The 10,482-nt window shown below is 39.1% G+C and overlaps 1 pseudogene; it reads right to left on the bottom strand.

Moving 5' to 3' along the window:
• Positions 1-243: 243 nt before the first annotated feature.
• On the bottom strand, positions 244-8,745 carry LOC148650216 (uncharacterized; annotated as a pseudogene).
• Positions 8,746-10,482: the final 1,737 nt, after the last annotated feature.

Below are 10,482 nucleotides of genomic sequence, written 5' to 3'. Positions count from 1 at the left end.
CTGAACCACCTTTAAAAGTGGCATCTCAAAGCAATAAAGAAGATGGAAAAACAGTTAAAAGGGACCAAAGTAAATACCAGACAAACGCAAACGCGTTTTTAATAAAACGCTTTTATTCATTCAGCAGAGAGTGAGAGGGACATCCAGCAGAGAGAGACACACACACAGGTTTCCATTGACAAAAGTAATTGTTTTTATACATTCCTCTTGTCTAACAGGAATGTTTTGTTTGTGGACAGACTGTTAGACTAGAGGAAAAGAGCGCCTCCTTCTACGAAGCATTTCGTTGATCCAATCACAAATTCTTTTCCAGTCGCACGCAGCAAGGGTTGAGAATCTCCGATTCACCATGCTACTAATGGTTTCCCGGAGGTTGCAAGGCAAGGCACTTTTGCCTCTGGACCCATCTAAATTTACAGACGTGGTCCACCCCCAGTAAATTTCAAAAGTCCCCGCTACGAGGGAGGCGTAGCGGTCGGCTCTTGCTTTCCTGTCTATGCCGATGCACTGCAAGTACAACCCCCCCTCCATCTCTTGAGTGATGGGTAACAGTTGGATATCTGGGAGAATTATTCGTCCCACTGGCGTCTGTGAATTCCGCTCTGTAAACGGTGCTTCTTGGGGGGAGATAGACGGCGGGGACAGCATCAACAAATTCATGCGCGATGGTGAGCGGAGAGGCCAGGATGGAGTGTCCTAAGGCGGTGTGTGCTCTGCGGGGGGCAGAGCTTCCGCCAGGCATTGCAACCTGCGCGGCGGGGAGAGGCACTTATCGGGAGACAGCTGCTCAACTGTTTGACTGCTGGAACATACTGTCTCCTTCCTCTGCATTTTCAGGAGTGTCTCTAGCTTCCCAATCCTCCCCAGTAATGCGTCGTACTGCTCCCGCTGCTGCCGAAAAGTCTCCACACAGGTGGTGCTTCTACAGGTTGGCACCCTGGCCAGTGGCCGAGAGCAGAGACCCACGGCCTGTGGCAAAATAAAATAATTAATGTAAGAAATAAAGTCACACAGTAGTATTCATCAGTCGCGGAACAGACGTCAAAATAAACTTTTCTTTTTTTCCGTCTTACTGCTTTCTTTTTTACTGTCCTGGTGGTAGATTTAGAAGATCGTTTCGCCCGTGCAGTGTTTTCTTGAAGAACAGGCTACGAAGAAATAATTATAATTGAATTTAAAATTCAAAATGGCAATAATACCTTGTAATATGCGCTGTAATCGCGTATTTCAGATGAAGTCTGCTGTATTTGCTTACCCTTCGCTCTTTGGAAGCTGGGGCGGCAGAAGCACCCCATCTCTTCCCGTAAAAGTTCTTGGTCTCCATACTGTACTGTGGTCGTAGAATGTGTTCATTGTCTTCCAATGAAAGGCGGGTACCTTTTGCTGAAGTCAGGAGACATTAGAAGCTTGCCAGACCCGGACTGTTAAACCAACGCATTAGCACGTCAAAGCCCATTGAGACGCAATAATTGTTTTGTCCCTTGATTTACTGATCTGCATTAATTATGGAAATCGAGTTCCTGCTCTTTGCAGACGACCTGGTCCTGCTGTCGCCCACAGAACAGAGGCTGCGCCAGAACCTGGCACTGCTGGAGCAGCACTGTCAGACCTGGGCACTGTCAGAGTTATGGTTTTCCAGAAAAAAAGCCAGACCACAGGGAAACAGGTACAAATTCACGCTTAACAACACATTAACACCTAACAACGGGAGCAGGGACGAATTAGGCCAGTACCCACTATTGTTAAACATACAGAAAAGAATATTAAAGCATTGAAGTATTGGCTTTAGTATTAGCCATACAGAACATACACCCCTTTTCCATTCAACGCCTGATAGGAGCGTTGTGTCCTATCTTCTGACAGTCGCCGTTGTGAATGTCTGTAGAGTGTATCTTATTTTAAGTACTATATTTTTGTATTATATTCCCTATTAATCAAACTCGAAGAGTATGTATCGGCTTGTCCCCTCCTCCCGCCCCTCTCTGTGTAGAGTAGAGCCTCCTGTCCTGGCTGGTGGAGCTCATCCAGCTGTGTCTGGAGAGAAGCCAGGGTATTGGCTTGTTCCCCCCTCCCACCCCTCTCTGTGTACAGTAGAGCCTCCTGTCCTGGCTGGTGGAGCTCATCCAGCTGTGTCTGGAGAGAAGCCAGGGTATTGGCTTGTTCCCCCCTCCCACCCCTTTCTGTGTACAGTAGAGCCTCCTGTCCTGGCTGGTGGAGCTCATACAGCTGTGTCTGTAGAGAATCCAAGGTATCAGCTTCAACCACATGGCTGGGCAGCTTGTTCCCCCCTCCCGCCCCTCTCTGTGTACAGTAGAGCCTCCTGTCCTGACTGCAGGAGCTCATCCAGCTGTGTCTGGAGAGAAGCCAGGGTATCAGCTTGTGCCCCCCTCCCGCCCTCTCTGTGTACAGTAGAGCCTCCTGTCCTGGCTGGTGGAGCTCACTCAGCTGTGTCTGGAGAGAATCCAGGGTATCAGCTTCAACTACACGGCTGGGCAGCTTGTTCCTCCCTCCCGCCCCTCTCTGTGTACAGTAGAGCCTTTCAATATTGTATTTCATTGTATGAGTTTTCTTTTAACAAAAACACTTCTTTGAAAAACTAAAATAGCAAATATTTGGATACTAAATTATATTGACATTTTTTATATTTCAAAATAACACATGTTCGTACTGTATGTACAGTACACAGCGGTACTGCAGGTTGAACTGTACGGCGCAAATCCACCTGAGCCCAAAAGTCCAACATTATGTGCATTCGCCTGGTGCAGCGCGGTTTTCATCACTGTCTGTGGGAGTGCTGGCTGTGACGAATTAAACCGGTTTCACAGGTGGCAAAGGTGGCAAAGGTGACAAGTAGAAGGGGGCAAGTCTTCCAGTGAAAGACACCTCCTCCAGCCCCTCCAAAACTGCTTTATTTTGCTTACAGTATTACTTAAGTACAGTACAGTAAGTACAGTACTTACTTTCCGTAGTACTTCTCGCGGTAAGAAAGCTAGGTGTTAGCATAAATCCTGAGCCTAAATATAAAGTTAAAATCTCGACAATCAAAGCAATGTAGGAAATGCGCACACAGAAATACACAGAAAATAAATCCGTTCTGACATCTCAAATCAGTTTCGATCAAGGTCTCCAAAGCAAACAAGAAAAAGAGCATTTTCAGAGAGCAATTACGTTGTGTTTATGTAGAATGAGTGATTAGATTTATGAGCAATCTAATTTCTTATTCGTTTAAAACAGTGAAACAGCTGCAAAAGATCACCCGTTTTTCATGCATAAAAAGTGGTTATTAACTTTCTAAATCTGTTTTTATAGGTTTTAAAGTCGTGCAATGTCTAAGCTGGAACACATCATTATATCTCATTTTTTATTTATTTTTTTAAATTAAAAATCATTTGCCCAGCCTAACAGTATTGTTGTTATTGTTTTTATCCTGTAAAGCGCTTTGAGGAGCCACCTTTAAAGGCGCTATATACAATAAAGTTCATTATTATTACTATTGTTAATTTGCTGGACAGAGAGGTGAACATTATTACGCAGAAGACAAAGGTAGCGATTTACGTTGCATTTTGCATTGTGCTGCTGTAATACAGTTTAAAAAAATTAAAAGTCTAAACAGTATCAGCTTTATTTATGGGTTGTAATTTAAAAAAAGTCAAAAACCACACTCAAAATGCAATTAAGAGATTTCTGGCAAGAGGAGACACCCAAATTAATAATGTAACATGCTACTGTTTGTGCATGAACATAGTTATACTGTTATTTCTTTAGATACGCGATTCCATGTTTTTTTTTAAATCCCTGGCGGGACTGGGCGTCCATAAGAATCAAGTAATAGGTTTCATAGCGCTTTGACAGATCGCTTTGACAGAAACCAAAGTTCCCAAATTTAATATGTGCTTTCTATATTTATTGTCAATTAATTGTCCGTAATATTGCTATTCTATTTTTTCAAAGAAATCTTTGTTAAAATAAAAGTCACAGCGCCAGCTGGATTTGAATACCCAACCTGTAGTTTACAGTACCACCCGCAAGGTCGCCTGAGGAGTGGTGAAACAGCCCTACACAAATAGTATAACAGACATTGTACAGCATGTACTATTGTGTTGTAGTACACAAATATAATTATATCGTTTAGGTACGCGATTCCATATTATATTCCCTATTAATCAAATTGTAAAAAATTGCTCCAGTATCGAGCGTATTCGCAGAAAAGCTTAAAACTACCACTTTTTTTACACGTTATTTCACATGTTAGTTAAAGACTTCGATGCTTAAAATGTTAAAGGAGAAATGGAATACTGGTGTGTATTTTTTCTTTAAAGTACCGAGACCAGCCATACTGTATACAGTTTACATACTGTAATACTGTATGTTTATGTTCCAAAATTAATATCGTTTATGGCCTTCGCACGCGTTATGCTCCTATTCTTTTTATGCTCAGCTACTAAAATTTCCCTTCTGTGGTAAAATTCCATATAAATATTCAATACTAAAACATGCACAGTAAAGACATTTAAATCTCTCTACGACCGACCAATGCACCACGAGTGCCCCTGTCGGTCAACCAATCACGTACCGCAGTATGACGCGTTATGACGTAGCCAAATGCCTGCGGTACATGTTTGTGCTGCGCACTTTGAATGGCTGCATCTGTAACAATTATTAAACATTTATAGATCAGTACAATCACTAGTATTAAACACCAGGTGAAACTATGTACATGCTAACCACTCTTATTGTTGTTTTGGCATGTCTTCTCATATACAGTACTTTTGATCTCTTATAGAGTTTAAGTGCACAGCTGTACCTTATATCCTTAAAAAGCTGAGAGATGATGGGAAGTCAGGAATTAAGCAAAGTCATAGATGGCTGGATAGAGTACAGGATACTCTCATTCTGAAACCCAGATATCTAACCCAGCCCTGGACCCAAGATCACCAGCTTATCAATTAGCACCGGATGAGTACTGTCTAACACTTCTGATATCCACACCTGCTGCAGTGCAGTTTCTCTGCTTAACCCTGTCCTGAAGACTGCATTTACCTTCCATATAGTCTGCCAGCTGCTACTCTAGTCAGCAACCAGCTCCTATACGACTGCATCAGATGCTGCTAGTTGTTAGCTTGTGTTTGTTATGAAAAAAAGAAGAAAGAGAACACAACGTTTCGGCCGTGGAGCCTTTTTCATGTGTGAGCACTCACACCTGAAGAAGGCTCCATGGCCTGAAACGTTGTGTTCTCTTTCTTCTTTTTTTCAGCATGGAATAAACCTATTACTTGTTCCTTTGCAGCCTACGCATGCTGACACAGCTACCCACCTGAACATGTTAACTTAACTGTTTGGTCTCCTTTCTTTAAATAATTAGAAAGGGGAAAGATTTTTCAATAAGGAAAGCTCCATTTTGATTTACCAGAAATGTGTGGTTTACTTAGAAAAGGGAATAAAAAAGGTAATTATTTCTGTCTCCCTTATCAATATTAAATAATGTGAAAAAAATCATCTTCTTAAAATCTGTAAACAGACATGCTATGCATTAGTAGGAAAGTGTTAACTGATACATTTTCTGCATGCATGTAATTCTAATTTGAGAGAATTGTCATTTGAATACTTAGCCGGGTGAGGCTCAATAACTTCACTTTAAACAGAATGATTGAACAGAGATCTTGTTATAACCAAGCAACACCATGACACATTCCAATGCAACAGTATATTATCTGTATTAGTTGTGCAATAGGGATACCTTTAGTAATTCTGTGTGGCTTTAATTCATATCCTGTTTTGAAAGTCTTTTATTTCCTCTAAGCACACAGTTTAAAGCTACTGTATGTAGTCAGCAGCAACCATCTAAAATTGTCCTTACTAACTTTATTTATGATGAAGTCTTTTAGGAAAACACATATCTACTTACCAAGAAATATTGCTTCACTGCACAGACCTCCAAATTACTAGAAATAATTTAACATCTCTGACCAGGGATGAACGTGGGCAAAAATTTTTTATCCTTTTGTTTTTATTATTTTACCAAAAATACACTATTGCTTACTTGCTTACTGACACAAAAAAAATTGAAAGAAAGAGAGCACGCTGCATTTTACAATATTGTGCAGCAGTAAAATATAAAAATTATTTTAAATAATTTAATAATAAATATATTTTGCTAAATAATGATCCAGAGAGATTTTTGGCTTGACAACAACAGAAGAATTTGCCGGTCACTATAAAAACATTTATTCATTCTTATATATTATGACAACTAAACTTCATTACATGAAAATGGATTCTCAATAACTGATGGTTTTGCTACTGGTGGATGTATTTTATAATCAATGATCATATTTTTGGTTTTCAACACATTAAGTTGAAGAAAGGAATTGTAGATCATTTAACAAAATAATCCATCACAGGCCCATAATCAGTGCCTACATTTTGGAAGAGACTGACAATGGCAAAGAATCATCAGCAAGCTTAATGATGTATCTATCCTCAAAGGGGCTTCTAAAGCTCACCGTATGAATAAGGATATAGCACACATACCTGGGGAAATCTGGTAGAAGAACAAAGCTCTGATACATAAACATTTACCATCTGTCTTTGTGATCTGTTGATCAAAAAGTCTAAATTCCAACCTACAAGATAAAAGACTAAGTTAAAATCTGAAACTAATCTTTCCACTAACAAGTGTGGTTGGATGATGTTAAAGAAAATCCAACCATTGAGACCAGTGTGAAATCTATACATAAAAGCCAGGCATGTGTCTTGGGACATTCTAGATGTGTAAAAAAGAGATTCAGTGATGTGACTGTAGCTTATTCAACTCCTCTTTTAGACCTGTAGGCAAATTTAACATTCTTTTTAACAATCTTCTCAAATAACTTTTTCACTTCATGGCTGTATATGGCTGGTATTGTTTGATTATATACTTTTTAAAAATATTTAATGTTTTAACCTTTTCTGCAAATACGCTCGTTATCGGAGTAAACAAAAGCATACTTTTAGAATTTGATTAAAAGGAATATAATATAGAATCGCGTATCTAAAGAAATTAATAACAACATAATTATATTCATGTACTGTAGCTCAAATACAGTATAATACACTTTCTGGATATGGATATGTCTGCTTCAGTTTCACTAATTTTCATGTGATTATGTCTGTGGTGTGATGGCTTAAGTGTGTGCCTTATAAGTCTGAGGTCTGGGGTTGTAACCACAAGTTTTCTTTTAACAAATAAATATTTCTTTGAAAAACTAAAATAACAAATGTTATGGACACTACAGATGCAGCCATTCAAAATGCACGGTACAGACACGTACCGCGGGTAATTGGCTACGTCCTTGTGCATCGTGACACGCGATGACGCAAACTACCGCGGTACGTGATTGGTTGACCGACAGGGGCACTCGTGGTGCGTTGGTGGGTCGTAGAAAGATTTAAATGTCTTTTCTGTGCCCGTTTTAGTATTAAATATTTATATGGAATTTTACCACTGAAGGGAAATCTTAGTAGCTGAGCATAAAAAGAATAGGAGCATAACACGTGTGAAGGCCATAGACGATATTGATTTTGGAACATAAACATACAGTATATGGCTGATCTCTGTACACTTTCTTTTCCGTATACCAGATATTATGGTACCACTTCAGAAGGGTGTCAGCCAGGAATCGGTACTTTAAAGAAAAAATACACACCAGTATTTCATTTCTCCCTAAACATTTTAAGCATCGAAGTCTTTAACTAACATATAAAATAGCGTGTAAAAAAGTGGTAGTTTTAAGCTTTTCTGCTAATATAATATGGAATCGCGTATCTAAAGAAATAAATAATGATATAATTATATTTGTGTACTGCGACAGGGCTGTGTAGGGCTGTTTCACCTCTCCTCATTTGACTTCCCCAGTAGCCTGCTGGGCTACAGATGCAGCCATTCAAAATGGGTGGGGTATTTCGCGGCATACCCCAGTGGGAGTGTCGCAGTTTCACGCAGTATCATGGGGTTAATCGCGTCATTTGACGTCATGCCGGAAAGTATCCGGCATCACGTTGTAAAACCGCCAGGGGGTGCTTAACCTCTCATGTACAGCATTTGAGCTTTTAAATATGAACTGTGTACTACAGCATGTTAATCATCAGTCATTAAAATGTTGGTATATTTTATGAAAGCAAGATTGTTCAGTTGGACAAAAATACACAACCAAAATTCATTCTATACAGCACTCGTATATTTGGGGACAGTTTTATAAAAGCAATAAGGTACTCGAGGCCTGTACTATATCATGGATATAGTCACAGTTAAAAGGTTGCTGGCCCTCCGCATTGCTTCAGGCCTAACAGTACCTTTTAACTGTGACTATATCCACGATATAGCACCGCCTCTCATGACTTATTGCTTAAATAATTAAATTCTGAAAAGTATGAGTTTCTTTTACTGTGATAATGAGCGAACGTATTCATGGAAAATGGTAATCACTTAACTCACTTAACTATGAACGTTTTGTAATATTTAGATATACCAACAAATTCAATATAGTGTTGCTAATATTTATTATCAGTAATAATGACAGTTGTAGCAGCTTCATTGTTATTAATAAATGACTTAGCTTCGAACATATTGTGATATTTACAAATATAAAAAATGTCAATATACAGATGCAGCCATTCAAAATGGGTGGGGTATTTCGCGGTATACCGCGGTGGGCGCGTCGCATCAAAATTCAGTACCACGCTGTGAATCGCGTCATTTGACGTCATGCCGGAAAGTATCCGGAATCACCTTGTAAAACCACCAGGAGGAGCCAATAAAGATTAACCTCTCATGTACAGCATTTGAGCTTTTAAATATGAACTGTGTACTACAGCATGTTAATCATCAGTCATTAAAATGTTGGTATATTTTATGAAAGCAAGATTGTTCAGTTGGACAAAAATACACAACCTACCTTTATCAGAAATATTTATCATCAAAGCCTTTACCGAAGATATTACTAATAGTATTAATAATGAATGACTTTGGACAAGCTGTATACTCAAAGTATAATTTCTTTAGCACATTTGTACAAGCACTTGGAAGCTGTCCAAGCCCTACTTTGTTAGGCATTTTCTTTTACTTCAACGGGCATAAAACTCCCTTGCTTTTATCAGGGCGTTTCATAATTTCTCACTACAAAAATGATTTAAAATGTGACACTTATCATTCAACTAGAGCTCAAAATATCACAAGGATCCTCAAGAGCACAGCAAAGACTGTATTAAAAGATACTTGTATGAGATACATGAGAATCCAGGCTTTTTTATCAACGCTTTCTTTTCCGTATACCAGATATTATGGAACCACTTCAGAAGGGTGTCAGCCAGTCAGATTCCAGGAATCGGTACTTTAAAGAAAAAATACACACCGGTATTCCATTTCTCCCTAAACATTTTAAGCATCAAAGTATTTAACTAACATGTGAAATAGCGTGTGAAAAAGTGGTAGTTTTAAGCTTTTCTGCTAATATAATATGGAATCGCGTATCTAAAGAAATTAATAACGATATGATTATATTCGTGTACTGCGACAGGGCTCTGTAGGGCTGTTTCGCCTCTCTCTTCCCTTGTAGCCCACTGGTCTACGTGCCTGATTACCCACTCATGGGTTGTGTGTTCAAATCCAGCTGGTGCTGGACTTTTCTTTTAACAAACATTTCTTCGAAAAAATAGAATAGCAATATTATGGACAATCAATTGACTTTTATATTTCAAAATATCACAACATGATCGATTCTATGTCATTTTTGATAACAATGAATAGTCACCTTCTTCCCTTCTGACAACGGTCCCTGCTTCTGCTTCCTGCTTCTATTGTTTGTGCGTGTGTGGGGGGGATCCCTTCAGATCTAAAAGGTTATTAATCATATCTTCGGTGTCGCATCTTACCAGTGCAGCTGATCTTTTGCTGCCTGGGTGGGTCAACTATCACAAAGCTTTAGAGAACCTAACATTTCTATTATCAACAAATTGTGAATTTGTAATAGAGTAAATTTTTACAGAGAAATGGAGGCTGGACAGTATGCGTTACAATATAAACATTTATATTGATTTAAATCTTGTTTGATTTAAATCGCAAACGCATGTTTAATTATATGTGTTTTTTTAATCATAATCAGAAAAATGCAACATAAATTGATACAGTATCTTTGTCTTCTAAGTATCTTAATAAACTTTCAGCATAGCTTTCTCCCCGTTTAGATTTATTTTTCTTGGGATTTTGGGATCAAACGTGGAAGGATTAGATTGTAATCGTTTTTATTTTTCAAATACGTTTTAGAAAAGTGTAATCTATACCTGCCCAGACTGTACGCTCGTTTCACTGTGGGACAGCCGCACTGGTCGCACAGGCCTTCCTAAACCCGGCCCTGACCACTTTCACTCCTGTCCTGCTCTTCCCCGCGCACCCCAGCCGGGCGCTCTTCGGCCTCTGCCTGGGACGAATGTATATTTAGATATTTA

This window comes from Lepisosteus platostomus, chromosome 13, assembly GCF_059453375.1.
Source record: "Lepisosteus platostomus isolate fLepPlt1 chromosome 13, fLepPlt1.hap1, whole genome shotgun sequence".
Classification (NCBI taxonomy): Eukaryota; Metazoa; Chordata; class Actinopteri; order Semionotiformes; family Lepisosteidae; genus Lepisosteus; species Lepisosteus platostomus.
The sequence above is the reverse complement of the archived record's forward strand: the minus strand, read 5'-3'. Positions and strand labels throughout refer to the sequence as shown.